The following is a 17,578-nucleotide window of genomic DNA, read 5'->3' as shown; positions in this document are numbered from 1 at the left end:
TTAAGCCAAATGTGGAAACAAGTCAATAGACAAATCTGATAATTCAACGACTTTTGAACATTTCTGATTTAGTTTTTGAAGTGGAGAAACTTTGATTCACGTTTCCGAAAAAATGCAATCTGGAGCAAATTTCAAGGTTGATGATTAATAGTATGCAACTATATTGAAGATGAAGAAGATGGACACAAGATGGACATCACATTTAACACACACAACGATTAATGCACCAGCATATTCTTGCCAATATGATACGTCAACTGTCACAACGTCAATGCGATATTTTGCTGCATGTCATCTACGAGCTTAGAAATGTCCGGCTTGATGCTTGACGTTGAAAGACGCAAGACTGCTTCCAGATATCATCAATCAGCTGATTGCGAGTGATGTGTTTATTCAGTTTCATATGCGAGAAAGCCTGTTCGCAGCAGTATGTGCTGCCAAAGATGCTGGTGTGGACAAGTGCATTCTCTTTCAGATTAGCAAATGTATCAGGCAACGTTTTGTAGAAGTCAAGCAAACTGTTTTCTCGGTAAATAGCACGCAGTTTGTCACATGCCTGGAGATAAGTAAATTGAGCTGATATTCTACAGACAAGTCATCCACTGACACACTGAACAGATCAGCAAAAGTTTCATCAACAATCTGCATTGGTCAAAGTCGTGAAACCGTGAGTTGAAGGATTAAATCAAGGTATCTAACTTCCAACATAAACCTGTGTGTCAATGTCCTGACAATGTTCTTCTGTAGCTGTGACTGAAAAGAGGGGAAAGTGCACGAAGTTACCTGATGCTGCTTGCTGCCAGAACAACTGCAGCTTTCAGGACACAACACTTGATGTATCATGTCGACCAGAAAGGTCAAATCGGCTTGCCATGCTGGATTAGTCGGAAATCACTTCTGTGTCTTTGTTCTTGCTTCTGAGGAATTCCATCACCCCAACTCAGAATCTTCTGAATATCAACTCAGCCAGCGTACTTCACAGTGATACACAAGATCACCATTGTCTGAATCAATTTCTTCAAGAAGACTTCGAAACTGACGGTGATTGAGCTCTCGTGATTTAGAATTAATGGTTTTCGTCACTAATGCCATCAGTGCCTCGAAAACAGTTCTTTAATGCACAGGTTCTGTTGGTGAATAATACAGTGCAACTCACCAACTATCTGTTCTGCTTTCCTCGATGCTTCATCAACAGTGCTACCAACCCGTTACTTTCTCTGGTCATGGCTGGTGCTCCGGGTTGTCACACTTACCAGTTTCGTGAAATCCAATGAAACACTACTACACAATGGTACTGTCTCCACGAATAGAGCAGACCCAGTTGTCTGACCCTTCATGGAACCCATGCCGATTTGTTCCTCTGTGATATCAAACAATGACGTCGCACCATGAACAAAAAACTAGTTGCTGTGCTGTTGAACTGACGTCAGTCGACTCGTCTGCTGCTAAAGAGAAGTAGACAAAGTTGGTTGCTTTATTTTAAGCTGCCTTGTCTTGTCTGCTGAGAGGTGTGAAATTTTCATTGAACTGTCATACGATTCAAAGCCCTCGTATGGACACAAAGTTCTGGACACAACATTTCCGATGTAGTAATCATGGATTGCTTGACAAAATCACCATCAGTGAAGGTCGGCCAGATTTCGCTATCATCAACGAAATATCGTAACTGACCTCACCTATTGTACCTAAATCTGCTGACTGCTTTGAGAAAATGTTCTGCTGGTGATTCAGCGACCGCTGCAGAGATTCAATTTGATCTGTTCGTTTATCACGACAATGTTGTGGAAATCTTTATGCTTCGACTCATAATGACATTTTATATTGGATACCTTCGCCACTGCTACTGTCGAATGACACACGACAAATCACGTTCTTCTGTTGTTGAACAAAACAGTATTGCGCAGTCCAATTTTCATGAAACTGCCGGTTTTGGTCGTCAACTTTACGATTAATTGCCATTTTGTTATGAAATAATATCAAAATAGGCTCGTAAGTAAATCCCGAAGAACAATTGGAATGCGTGAGATTTCGTAATTACGGGAATATTACGTCATTGCGCCAAAGACTAAATGCCTGTGCGTTAACGAGATTTGCTTATTAAATTTTCTTTATTGGTCGACACAAATATGGAACCATTTAGCGTCTAATCTAATGCATATTCTTCTATAGCGCTTAATCTGCGCAGGCGCGAACTCTATGTTTGATTTTCCTGTTGATATCGCGGGCTTGACTTTGTGCACCACTGGTATAAACAGATACGGAAAGTTATTCAACCATTGATGGCCCGGCATGGCCGAGCGCGTGCGTGCGACTCGTAATGAGGGTCGCGGGTTCGCGCCCGCGTCGCGCTAAACATGCTGCCCTCCCAGCCTGGTGTATAATGTACACGGTCAATCCCACTATTCGTTGGTAAAAGAGTAGCCCAAGAGTTGGCGGTGGGTGGTGATGACTAGCTGCCTTCCTCTAGTCTTACATTGCTAAATTAGGGACGGCTAGCACATAGCCCCGAGTAGCTTTGCGAAATTCCAAACAAACAAACAAACAATCAACCATTGATGAAATAAAACGTGGTTATTTTACTGTCAAAACAATGGCAAACCGCTCTCTGTAGTGTCGTGTATAGAAACAACATAAACCACGAGAAGGTCTTCCCCAATTTTAGTTAACCTATAGCTAGCAGAAAGGCCAAAGGCGGGCAGACTGAAATTTTACTTGGGCACTCAACCGCGTGACTAAGCATCGGGAATGTATTGCTTGTGCTAACAAGACACTGCTGGACAGGTCATAGCCGAAAGGAGCTTGCTTGATCGATGTTCACAGGTGTCCGCAAAGTTCACAAAGAAAGAAAGAGGTATCTGACCGGAAGCTGATCACATGTAACATATTTTCTCAACCCAAACTAGCCGTTTATACATATATATATTTCTCTGCAAGTGGTTTTCTCTACATCACTAAAGTAAGTTTTACTTTCCAGGTGATATTTTATCAAACAAATGAAGACAACATGTACTACTCAGGTACCTCTTCATTGAATCACAAAATGTCAGCACAAATATATTATATACACTGAAAGTTTGTCACATTTCATACAGATACACAAGTCGTATCGATACAGTCCTATCGAGTTCTTCATGGTACGTACTCGCATGTTACTCTTTATCGACACATTTTAATATTTAGTGTTTGAATTAATTAAATACAGAAACAGACAAGGAAAGTTATTCAACCATTGATGAAATAAAACATGTTTATTTTATTGTCAAAACAAGGGCAAACTGTTATCTGCAGTGCCGTATAAGGAAGCGTCATAAACCACGAGAAGCTCTTCCCCATATTTTACACCCTGGCAGGCAAACCGTAATTTTCACTTGGGGTACTCAACCGTGCGTCTAAGTATTACTGGTACATCTGTACAACATACATATCGTGTTGACTACTTTACTTAAGCATCTGTACAACATACGCGCCTAGTTGTGTATTTTACTAACACCTCTGAACAAGATACATGCGTGGTTCACTAATTTACCTGAATGAACAACGTACATTCCTGGTTGACAACTTTACTTGTTCATCTGTACAACATACATGCCTGGTTGACCACTTTATTGATACCTCTGAACAACATACAACATCAGATGAAAATAACAATTATAAATCTGTACGAACAGTTTTACTCAGATATACTTTATAATTTTGTAAGATTTATTGAGTGTAAGTCACAAAGATGTGAGAAACCAATCGAGACTTTTATGTTTGTTTACATGTAAAGTCTGACGAGATTCTCCAGTATACAATTTACCTATTGTTTTTAACCCTTAATCCCTATGGACGAATTTTTAACAATACAAACTTACCTATTATTCTGAGCTACTAATCCCAAATCCTATTATTGTATTTGTTAAGTAATTCTCACTTCTTGAAATACTAAATACTCAAGCCTTGTTTTCGTGCAATTTTCTTAGTGGTTTATTTTTACAGACTTTTTGTCTTACCATTTTATGATGTTACAGAATTCGATATCAACACCTATCAGTGAAGGTCGGCTTTGAAAGCAGCTGTAGACAATATTTGAATGTGATTGTACAGAGAACATTATTTACTACTTGTTTTATACATACTGTGAACCGTGGTGTCTGTCGTCTGTTTATGACGGCTTCACTTCTCATGTTGAGTGTGAAAAGCTACGGATGAAGTCAAAGTTCAACATTAACTTTTAAATAACAGTAGAACAGGTATGAATAATGTTAACAACAAACAGGATATTCTACACTAACTTGTTATGAATTAATAACACTATTTATCAGAATTTAAACATAACGGTTTGTTATTGTTAAATTGTTCTTAGCAGAACACTCACTATACAAACATGGAACATCAAACACAGAAAACCAAAACTCATGCAACACACTTACTCTAGAGTATCACACAATCTTACAATTTGTCTTCAATCACTGCCACACGAGGGCTATTTGCGCTCGTTGTCCCTAATGTAGCAGAAAGACGAGATGGAAGGCAAGTAGTCATCACTACCCACCGCCAAGTCTTGGTCTACTATTTTATCAAAGAATAGTAGGATTGACTGTCACATTATAATGTCCATATGGCTAAAAGGTCAACCATGTTTGGTGGGCGTGGAGAAGTACACCGGACTTTTGTACCATTTGCTGGTGTATAACTCATCATATACCATTAGGTTCCTCGACTGAAATCACTACAAGTTGATGTATATATAAATAATTTACGTAGGTTCTCATACACTTTCTCGCTCCATTTACTATGATAACTGTATTTATATGTATACGTGTACATAGATGTAGACGGACGGAATTTAAATAGAAATGTTGTTGGTTGTTTTGTTTTTTAGGTAAACACTGTCTTCCCCGTCAGCGTTGTACGAATATTTATGACAAAGCTACGTATGGACAATTCCACAGAAACCGCGCATGATAGGGTGGAAAGCATCTTAGTAAACACAGTACATATAAATTAATCCACCTTCTTTCGCATGATAGGGTGGGGAGCTTCTTAGTAAACATAATGGCCCGGCATGGCCAAGGCGCGCGACTCGTAATCCGAGGGTCGCGGGTTCGCGCCCGCGTCGCGCTGAACATGCTCGCCCTCCCAGCCGTGGGGTGTATAATGTGACGGTCAATCCCACTATTCGTTGGTAAAGAGTAGCCCAAGAGTTGGCGGTGGGTGGTGATGACTAGCTGCCTTCCTCTAGTCTTACACTGCTAAATTAGGGACGGCTAGCACAGATAGCCCTCGAGTAGCCTTTTGTGAAATTTCCAAACAAACAAAACAAATAGTAAACACAATACATACAAATTAATCCACCTTCTTTCCATGAGAGGGTGAGGAGGCCTTAGTAAACAAAATACATATAAATTAGTCCACCTTTTTTCCCATGATAGGTGGGGAGCTTAGTAAACATAATGCATATAAATTAGTCCACATTCTTTCCCATGATAGGGTGGGGAGCTTCTTAGTAAACACAATACATACAAATTAGTCCACCTTTTTCCCATGATAGGGTGGGGAGCATCTTAGTAAACACAATACATATAAATTAATCCACCTTCTTTCCCATGAGAGAGGGTGAGGAGCTTCTTAGTAAACAAAATACATATAAATTAGTCCACCTTTTTCCCATGATGGGGAGCTTCTTAGTAAACATAATGCATATAAATTAGTCCACATTCTTTCCCATGATAGGGTGGGGAGCTTCTTAGTAAACACAATACATACAAATTAGTCCACCTTTTTTCCCATGATAGGGTGGGGAGCATCTTAGTAAACACAATACATATAAATTAATCCACCTTCTCTCCCATGAGAGGGTGAGGAGCTTCTAGTAAACAAAATACATATAAATTAGTCCACCTTTTTCCCATGATAGGGTGGGGAGCTTCTTAGTAAACACAATACATACAAATTAGTCCACATTCTTTCCCATGATAGGGTGGGGAGCTTCTTAGTAAACACAATACATACAAATTAGTCCACCTTTTTTCCCATGATAGGTGGGAGCATCTTAGTAAACACAATACATATAAATTAATCCACCTTCTCCCATGAGAGGGTGAGGAGCTTTTAGTAAACAAAATACATATAAATTAGTCCACCTTTTTTCCCATGATAGGGTGGGGAGCTTCTTAGTAAACATAATGCATATAAATTAGTCCACATTCTTCTCATGACAGGGTGAGGAGCATCTTAGTAAACACAATACATACAAATTAGTTCTTTTTTCCCGTGGTAGAGTAGCATGTTAAAACACAGTACATTAGTCCACCTTTCTTCCCAGGATAGGGTGGGAACGCCCTTATCAACACAATGTATATAAACGAGTCCACCTTCTTTCCTATGATAGTAGGGAGCATTCTAGCGAACACTACATCTAAATAGGTCCACCTTTTCACATGGTACGGTGGGAATCATCCGAGCTAAAACATTACATCAAAAATTGTCCACCCTCTTTCTATACCAGTTTTCCAAAGAACCAGCCTGCAGGAGATGGTTTGAAAGGAGTTTCTCGACTGGTATGTTCTTTTGCCTGTTACAGCTCCTTCTGAAACAAGATATACCTTTTCACATAGTTAGGTTATCTTCTCATGTTCGTTTGCCTTTAAAGATTTGCTCTTTAAACAACTGCCATCTTAACTCATGAGATTTCTTATAATTCAACATATGTCTTCCAACAATCTTAGAAACACCAACTTCCTATTTTCTAGTTCTATCTATAGTATTTAAAAAATTGTTTTGTAAATTTACTGGTTTTTAATAACAGAGATTTGCTTTGTTTCTCGAATTACATTTTTTCATTTAGTAACTTAGAAGTCCATATTGCTATTTCTCTATCCTTGTGAGAGAAGACTGTTTACACATAAGTGAAATTTCAACAACGACGAGGAGATGAAAGTCACGTGTTCATGATATGACAGCCACTTTTCATATATTAGTGAACACCATCATGTAGTCTGTAAGTTCATTCACATCTATTTGACTCTCTTTCATCCCTTCGATTTCAATAAGAAATTCAGCAGGAGGTTAGCTTGTTTGTTTACGTTCATCTACTTCTAAGGCTCTGTGAACTTCCCACTGAGGACAGTATTCGACCATCCTCTCATTATGTGGGCTTAATTTCTCATGTATATTCCATTCCAGGTCTTTTTCCCTCTTTCATAATCCCGTTTGTATAAATCTAATCCTGATGCATTACTCGTTTTTCCTCATTAACTTACATTTGCATACACACTGATTTCTTTTTTAGACCAACTACATTTCCAGGACCACATGTCTGATCCTCGTAGTCTTACTGAGTTCTTCATTGAGAATTATAGTTATTCTTAATTCTTGATGACATTTTATAATGATTCTTAATTGCATTGTCTAAATTCACACACTGTGGCATAAATGTTTCAATGTGTGACTCATTTATTTCAGATCAACTATCCAGTACACAATTACCCTGTCTTTTCCTGAACTTTCTTTGTTTGCCTCCTTGCACTTTACGTCTTCGTTTCATGTCAGAAGCACTTAATAAAGATGCTGTTTTCTTTGGAATGATTCTTGTTCTATCCTATTTTCTGCTGTGGCTTGTTCTATACAAGTTTTCCTCCTCTGGTCCCACATGTCAAATAACGGATGGATTACAACCATCCTTACACATAGGCCTTCACTCCAGTTCTTTTCTCCCTTACTATCAGTTCATCAACCTGTTCAGTTTCATCCTCTTTAAAATCTGTTTTGTCCTCTTTCGGTGTGAAGAAATTTACCAATCCTCTTACAAGGTTTTACTTGGTGTCCTTAGAAAGACACGGAGGAGATTTAGTTATTAATCTGTCCAACGGTTTCATTTGGAAAAGTTCTCTTCACTTCATTGGACCATTACTCCATATTCAGGTCTATATCTCAAACGCCTTTCTTCCTATTCCCATTTCAGAGTTCTCTAGATGCTTCCTTTTCTTCATCCATTGGTACTATAAGTTATTGTTTCAAAAACTGCATTGTCTCCTATAATTTCAGTCAGGTGGTCAAAGCGTTTGCTCTACATCTCCGTTGATTTGGTCTGTGGTTTCGTTATTACATGCAAGATAGCCTTCTATTTTTATACTCATGGAAAGAGTCCTCCAGTCATATCTTTGATGGTGGAAACCCGTTTTGGATGAATTGACAAAATGTTCAAATACTTACTCACTCCTACCCAATACTTTATCCTCTTCACCCAACCATTTTCCCTGTTTCCTACTGTGCTCGAGAAACTCATGTTTTGGCTAGATAATCCATTACCACTGTTTTGGTTCCCTCACTTTGAATCGTACCAAACCCACACCTCTTCAGAAATGTTAATGTTTACTGGTTCTGATACATCATTGAACAACAACCTCATCTTAAACACATGTACCAGCATAAACAATTCCTCCACATCAGTGTGTCCGACCTCTGTTCTGTTCATTGGACATGTTTGTATTCCTTACCACTGCTAGTGGATTGTTTGATTATGATCCATTCTGATAATTTCATGATTTTTACATCAATCATAGAGCAGGTATCAGATCTTTAATTCTGTTTTAAAACACTCAATTATCATGATTCGGCATCTATCCAATGGATTTGCTGTATAGATTCTCATGTATTTGAAGCGATGAACTTGAAAACAGATCACCTATATCATGATCTGCCTATCAAATAGCCGCTTCACTCACAAGTTTTCTGATGCATATGTGTTCGTTTGGGTAATTGCAACTTATTTCCTCTTCAACAATGAAATTTCATGAGTGGAGCAGTATAGAGGGAGCTAGTAAACAATAACATCATTATCCATTAATAAGAATCACGTGAGTTTAGGTTGAAGTTGCCTAAAACTAGTGTCATGCAGATACTCGAGGCAGATGATCACAGAAGATATAATCTCTGTGAGAAATGGTAAGTATCTAATAGAAACACATTTTCATGTAAGAAAATGCTAACTTTACCAACACCAGATGTCTTCTGAACTAACCAGTAGGAGATAATAAAATGGGGTTCCATTCTTCTTCTCTACATTTGACACAATAGTTTTATGATGTGTTAAAATATTTTCTTCCTGTTTTTACTTTAACGTTTTTCATGCTGTTTATTACTTTGTATTTTGTACAGTTATTAAGTAACTGTAGTTTCAAAATTCACTCCATTTAAACACGAATCTCAAATTTCATATTACTTTTCATACACTTTTCACCTGTGAATATTTTTCAATACATTTCTCAATCGGTCCGAATTTTCTTTCTTTTCGTTTAGGTCGATGCACTCCGAATCTGTCTACTAGTGAAGGAATTTCTCCTCTGGTGGTGATAGCATTAATGGAAATCCTTATATCCTTTCACATCTGTTACTTAATGTGACAGAATCAATGGAACCTTTATCCATTCCTTAATTCATATAAGAACCTTTGTACAGTGTGTTCTTTCAATACCCAAGTGTTCTGATAGTTATCCAAACAGTGAAATACTCAACTTCTGTACTTATTTATCGCCCATCTCAGAAAGAACAGTCATAACTTTTTTTGGTCCCCAGTACCACATCGTTCTGCTTAGATAGTAAATTAATTCTATCAAGATTAGACCAAGTTACTTATATATGTTTCCTTCTCAAGGTTTTATACGTCACTCAGTCCACACCTGCATCTGTCCTTTTGATAACACGTTTATGTTCAGCTGAAACTTAATTTCCAGTTCTTATCCTTCTTCAGAAAATACCTTCTCTTAGTATTTCCCCTTAAATATCACTCATTCATCAGACTCGGTGTCAAATTATCATCCCACTATCACCACTCTCCGGTTTCAAACGTGGCTTTTGGATTAACTGTACATATAGGTTATTTACCTTTCATTTCCATATATCGTTTTTCTTTTGTGGTATACTAGAGCAGGGGTCACAAAACTACGGCCCTCGAGTTCATTTTGTCCGGCCCGCCAGCAGCTAGCCACTTGGAAATAAAAAGTGACATTTCATCAAATGTCCGACTGTCATAACAAAATAAATCACACCGATGGTCGCTTTAAACAGGCAAACACAAGACGTTATGATAAAAAGAAACAAGGCTGTCACGCGCATTTTTAACCAATAGGAAAATTCTTCTTTCGTCCTTGCTGCCCACTTATTCATATCGAGGCACGTATCTATGAAAGCATTAGGATTTCGAAAACAGGTACAGACTTAACCCTCGTCCTATCGACTCGTCTTGTAAATCTACGGCCTAGGGTTACCGTTTCAGCAAGCTCATTTCTCTTAGTATTCGGGTTATGCGCTTTTCATTACTCGTTCTTAGGTAAGTGTCGTGGCAAACGTACGTTTCAATATATTTTGTTTGTGCGTTCTTGGACCAGTACAATACTTTTCTCACAGCGTTCTGTGTTTTCATTTTCAGATCCTGTTTTTCTCACCCATCGTTAAGGCTGCTTTTAAAAGAAGAAGAGTGGACTCTGAGTGTCGTGAAGAATGGGGAGAAAAGTACTTCTTTGTGGAAACCAGAAAGCTACTTGTGTGATATGCACCGAAAGTGTTGCCGTTTTGAAAGAGTACAATCTTATGAAACAAAACATCTATCAACATGTTTGAAATTTTCATGAAAGTTTCGTTCTGAGAAATTTGAATCCATGAAACGTGTTTTTGAATCTCAAAAGAATCTCTTCACGAGAAAGTTTGCTGAAAATGAATCTGTCACTCGTACAAGTTACAAAATAGTGCATAGGATGGCAGAGCGAGGAAAACCTTTTACTGACGGCAAGTTCATCAAAGAGTGTATGATGGAAGCAGCAAATGAGCTGTGTCCTGAAAAAGCCAATTTCTTTGAAAGTATCAGCCTTTAAGCAACTTCAGTTGTACGGAGAGCAGAAGAACTTGAGAGAACATCGTATTACAGATACGTCAAAAAGCTAAAACCTTCCTACGATATTCTCTGGCACTGGATGAGTCTACTGATCTCTCGAGTACGTCAAACTTCTCGTGCTCATTCGTGGAGTTAATTTGGACTTTCAGATCACGGAAGAGTTGGCATCAGTTTGCAGCATGCACGGAAGAACAACTGGAAAAGACATTTTCATGGAAGTGCATAAAACTTTGCAAGACTATAACCTTCAGTGGAATCAGCTTAGAGGTGTAACAGTTGATGGAGGAAAAAAACATGGCTGGAGTAAAGAAGGATCTGGTGGGGCTGATCAGGAAACAGTTGGAAGATTTTCAACTCCCAAGCGCTCTGTTCATACACTGCGTCATACATCAGCAAGCACTCTGTGGAAAAGACTTAGATATTTCTTGTGTATTGAAACCAGTCATTTCTACAGTGAACTTCATTCGGGGTCATACACTTAATCATCGCCAGTTCAAGGCGTTTCTTGAAGAAATTGATTCAAATTTCTGTGACTTGCCTTATCATACGGCGGTGAGGTGGCTCAGCTACGGTAAAGTCTTGTCTCGTTTTTATAAGCTGAGAAGAGAAATAGATATATTTCTTATCGCGAAATATAGAGCTGATCCACTTCTGTCGGATCCAACCTGGTTGTCAAAATTGTCATTTTTGGTTGACGTCACATCCCACATGAATGAATTAAACTTGAAACTTCAGGGGGAGAATAACCTTGTCTGTGATCTCTATAGAATCATTAAAGGATTTCATAGAAAGCTGTCATTGTTTTGAAGCACATTTGGAAGGAGGAAACCTCTCTCATTTTCAGTGTTTCAATGAGTTTCATGTTGGAATCACAGAAGATGTCAACCTGGGTTTCAGAAAAATATTATTAGTGATTTAAATACATTTAGTAGTGGCCATATTGACTCATAACCCGGAACCAGGACTGGAAAGACCAACTTCAGGTGACTGACGGTGGTTTTTATACTTACCTGTTAGTCTTCCTGGCGGGTTATGATCATTACCATTCTGTTACAGGTAGTCCTTTACAACTTTGTTGACTGGATGTCACCATTGGTTTTTACACCATTTTCTGTTTTAATTGCTGTTTTGTTTTTACCTTCATTTACTTTTAGAAATTTTACTCCATTTACTTGACTTTATCTTTTTACTGGACATTTGGCTACTCATTGTTACAATTTTGCTATGTAACTTTTAAAACTTCTGTTATTTTACATTTGATACTGGTTGCTATGACACATAACACGGAACCAGGACTGGAAAGACCACCTTCAGGTGACTGACGGTGGTTCTTGAACTTACCTGTTAGTCTTCCTGGCGGGTTATGATCATTACCTTTTTGCTAGAGTAAATACCTTACAACTTCTTATACTCTGCCTTCTATCTTAACATTGTAGACTGGGTGTCAACATTGGTTTTATACTTTTTTGTTTTACCTTCATTTCCATTTACGTCTATTACTACATTTATTTTTTTTATATTTTTTTACATTTTACCGAATGTCTGGCGCAGATAACCTCGCTGCTTTGTGCCATAAAACACTAAATCAATCACTTCAGTTTATTGTTTCATCTGTTGGTTCATTACTCATCTTGCCTTCCTATCTTCCATTTTTCCTCACTTCCTATTGGCCTCTTCACCTTTTCCCCTTGTTCTTCTCTAAGTCAATCTCAAATGAGATTCTGGCTTTGGTCATGTTCATTGTACTAATATTCATCTCCTATTATTTCTATTGCATAGCAAGTTCTGTATCCTTGGGGTACTGCCTACTGCCTGTGGCTTCATGTCACATTTTGTTGCAGCATAGACAGTGGGTAAGATTTTCTTAATGCTTTCATTTGTTACAGAGCTTCTTGCTTCACATTCACCTTTTCAATACTACTCTGTGGTAAGTATTAAATACAAACTGTACACCATATTGTTTGTGTGCTCTTGTCTATTACTTCACACAGTCATGATACGGAAGGGATATTCCACAAGATCACTTGTAGGCGAATAATCATGCAATATTTGCTTCATAAATACGTCTGTATGAACCATGGATGATATGGGTAAAGAAGACAGGGTAGCTTCCCATTCATATCATGCCTTGAGTGAAAAACTTGATAGGGTCTGCTTTTCCAAAATTTTTTTATGGTCATCCGTTGCACTGTCTCCAATCATGACGATCCTCTGGACTCCTTATCTCATTATTTCCTCCCTTTAATTGGAGTATGGAAGTTCTTGCCATTTTCTAATACCAAACCATTGGGGTGATGAGTTCAACATAGATGGCTATAACAGTTCAGTTGAGAGTAGGCTGGTGGTGTTCTGCTAGTGTAAGATAAAACAAAACATGGCCTCTCTCAGTGTTGTATGTACAAATTTGATGCCCGTGTCCTTCCCTCATAGTATATTGGCTTCCCTACAGAGGAAGTTATGAATTGAGTGAACCAATTCTCACTTTCCTTTATACTAGCTGCATCCATGCTTAATTTGCACTTACAGAATGGGTCCTTGTTCTTCTTTCAAGGGATATCAGTTTCCCATGGAGGAGGATTTGGATGAATGTGAACTAGTACACCATATACACTTTTGTAACACTTAGAATTCAGCCATCATCTGCAGTTCACCACCTTTGATTGGGTGTTCTCATTCTACCATTGCAAGATGTCTGTTCCCAGTAGATGATATATTGGATGTTGCATACTTGCCATGTATGATCTGATGCATCCTAGCCACATTACACCTCATGTTTTCTGCCCTTGTTTTTCTTGAATCATACACAAAAGTGAAAAATAGCATATATTGTGAGGGCAGGTTAGAGCCATATTGAAAGATATAATTTTCCTACACTGAAAATATATTTCTGATGGGTACTTATCACCACTCATACTTCCCACTCTTTCTCTTCACTACTGCTGATGCTCACTCCTTCTGCTAAACTTTGAAGTGAGAGTAAGGTAGAGGAGTGTAGAGAGAGCAACATGCATCACGAGTATGTCACACTCCTCCGTAGTAATTTGTGATGGTGGGAAACCTACTTGAAGTAAAAATATATGTGTGTTCTTGTGATACAATTGATGAATTCACATCTACAGAACACACTCTTAGTTGTTTCAACCTTACAAAAGAGACATTAATTCCATTAAAACCTAAAACAAGACAAAAACATAAAAATTTTAAAAACAGATAAAGGTAACGCTATAGACATAATGAACACGAATGAACACATCCCAAAAAATGAATAACATCCTATCAGACACGAACAAATTTAAACCAATACACACAAATCCAACAAAGACACACGAGACGCAACTGAACAAATTGCTACTACAAATGAGAAAAGCCAACAGAATTTCACAAACACTTTATTCCTACCTACGTAAAACCGACTCATGCACACCGCAAGTATACGGCATCCCCAAACCTCATAAACCAGATTGTCCATTACGACCAATAATGTCCACATATGAATCGTTTAATTACAATCTTGGTAAATACATAGCATGGGCATTCTCCAAATATGTAACATCAGCCAGCTCATTCATCAAAGACTCTTTTAATTTCAAGTGTAATCTAAATCAACTTAATCATAAAGCCTTAATGGCCAGTTTCGATGTTATATCCCTCTTTACAGAAGTTCCAACCACTGAAGCCTGCAAGATAGCCTTAGAACTCTATATCCGAGACCCTAACCCAACCATAGAAATTCCCAGTAACCAGTTAGCAACCCTCATAGAATTCACCACGATAAAGACAAACTTCATGTTCAACAACCAAAACTATATACAAACAAACGGCCTAAGCATGGGCAACCCAGTATCACCAGTTCTAGCCAACAACTTAATATACTGTGGTTGTTCACCCGGTATCGTATCATCATTTCTAACAACAACTTAATATACTGTGGTTGTTCACTTGGTGTCGTATCATCATTAATAACAATAACCTAATATACTGTGATGGTTCACCTGGTGTTGTATTATTATTACTAACAACAACTTTATACACTGTGATGGTTCACCTGATGTCGTATCATCATTAATAACAACAACTTTATACACTGTGATGGTTCACCTGATGTCGTATCATCATTTCTAAAATGTTTACCAGTTCTAGCCAATATATTTATGACACAAGTAGAAACACAAGCAGTTAACACAGCATTACATCCACCACTATACTGGTATAGATATGTAGATGACACGGTTGCGGGATTCAAATCTACAGAACACATACTTTACTTTTTCAATCACATTAACTCTATACATCCCAACATTAGCTTCACATGTGAACAGGAAGAAAGCAATCAAATATCATTTCTTAAGCTCAAAATTACAAGAACCGACACACAATTCAAAACAGCAATCCACCGAAAAATCACCCATACTGGACAATACATTCCTTGGGACTCAGCACATGAAAGAAAACAAAAACTCAACATACTAAGAAACCAAATAAACACAGCCATGAAACTATGCTCACCAGATAAAATTAACGATGAATTAGACAAAATAAAACAATACTTCATCAACATCAATAAGTTTCCTTCACAAACCGTAGAAAACATTATACGCACACGCCTAGACAGAAAGCAAAATCAACCAACTAAAGTAAATATATCTCACGAATCAAAAAAACACGAAACCATATACTGCTGTATACCATATATTCCTGACATCAGCAACAAATAACCAACATTTGGCAAAAATTAGTAACAAAATATGACATTCCAGTTAATACCAAATTTATTCAAAAACCAGGCACAAAACTGAGGTCTATACTATGTAAAAACTACACTTACAAACACCACACCAACATTATTTATAAAATACAATGTGATAACTGCCACGACTTCTATATTGGAGAAACAAGTAGAAAAATGAAAACCAGATTCAAAGAACATAAAAAGTCACCTTCACACGTTTTCGAACACTGCAAGTCAAATAAATACAACGAAACCATAGAAAACACTCAAATACTAAATAAAGAAACAAACATAAACAAATGCAAAATTAAAGAAGCCTTACTTATACAACAACTTAAACCCAAAATAAACCAATATAAAATAACGCCTTTATACCTATATTAATATAATAAAATAAATAAAATTATATATTCAAACATCTAACACCGCCCTCTACATTCCGACACTCAGTTACACAACCCCTTTCAAACATGTGGTCAGTTTCCGGTCAGTTACCTCTTTCTTTGTGAACCTGACGATGACCGAAGAAGGTCGAAACGTTGTTCGCTCTTCTATGTAAAATATCTTCTCAACCCAAACGAGCCGTTTTTGCATATAAAGTTGTTTCAACTGTGTTAACTCCATACATCCCAACATTAAGTTCACCTGTGAACATGAGAAAAATAATCAAATAGCATTTCTAAACCTCAGCATCACAAGAACTGATACACAATTCAAAACAGAAGTCCACAGAAAAATCACCCACACTGAACTATACATTTCTTCCAAAATCTGTTGAAAACGTACACACACACATCCTAGGTCAACAGCAATAAAAACAGCAAATAACAATAAGTCTCAAGAAACAACAAACTACAGTGCTGCATAACATATATTCCTGATACCAGTGAAACAATAACCAACATTTGGAAAAAATACTTATAACAAATCACAACATTCCACTAGACACCACATTTATTAAAACCAGGTACAAAACTAAAGTCCATACTACGTAAAAATTACACTGACATATAAAACATCAACATTATTTATGAAATACATATAAAAATGGAAACCAGATTCAAAGAACACCTTCACATGTTTTTGAACACTGCAAATAAAATGAACACAACATAACCATAGAAAGCACCCAAATATTAAGTAGGGAGACAAACATAAACAGACACAAAATCAAAGAAGCCCTACTTATACAACAGCTCAAACTGAAATTAACCAATATCTATGCTAATTAATAACCTAACATATGCTGCAATGCCTCCTACAATCCCGTACCCATTTATGCTCTGGTCCTGAAGACATTCCTGGCAACTGTCAGTTGCAAACTCTTTGTTAACCTGAAGATGACCTAGAAAAGTTGAAACATTGTTCTCTACTTTATTTTAATAAAAGTTTAGTACCCATATCAACCATCTTGGGGGTACATGTCATACTTCTGTTGGTTAACAAGTGACACATAATCATTTACATGAGAAATGTGTTGGACTCTTTTATTTCCAACATTGGGGAACATAAGACTTATGGCATGCATTAATAAAAACGTTTGCAGTTAGAGGACAGCACTAAATGGAAATAGTTAATATTGTGACAGGAGGTAAGTACCGATCAGAAATACATTTTTAGTGTAGGAGAATTATAAATCTCGAATACCCAAATGGGAAATTTGTTCATGGAATTTTGTTGCCAATACCATCCAGTAAAGGGCATAGGATTTTTGGTTAAATATGTAGATACTGATGTTCAAACTACAAAACTTATTGTAAGATGCAGTACAAAATACAGAAGAACTTATTTGCAATATGTGAAAAAGGTTTGTAAATTTATAAACAAAGAACATTGAAGACTCTTAAAGGTAGACTTTTCCTTAGTAATGTTTATACTGTGAGGAATAATTTGCAATAAATTTTGTACCTCTCAGAAAGAGAGTGGAGGGAGAAAAAATGTTGCAGCTCTCATTCAAGGGAAGATTGAGGATACTT

Source organism: Tachypleus tridentatus, chromosome 13 (assembly GCF_004210375.1).
Source record: "Tachypleus tridentatus isolate NWPU-2018 chromosome 13, ASM421037v1, whole genome shotgun sequence".
Classification (NCBI taxonomy): domain Eukaryota; kingdom Metazoa; phylum Arthropoda; class Merostomata; order Xiphosura; family Limulidae; genus Tachypleus; species Tachypleus tridentatus.
The sequence above is the reverse complement of the archived record's forward strand: the minus strand, read 5'-3'. Positions refer to the sequence as shown.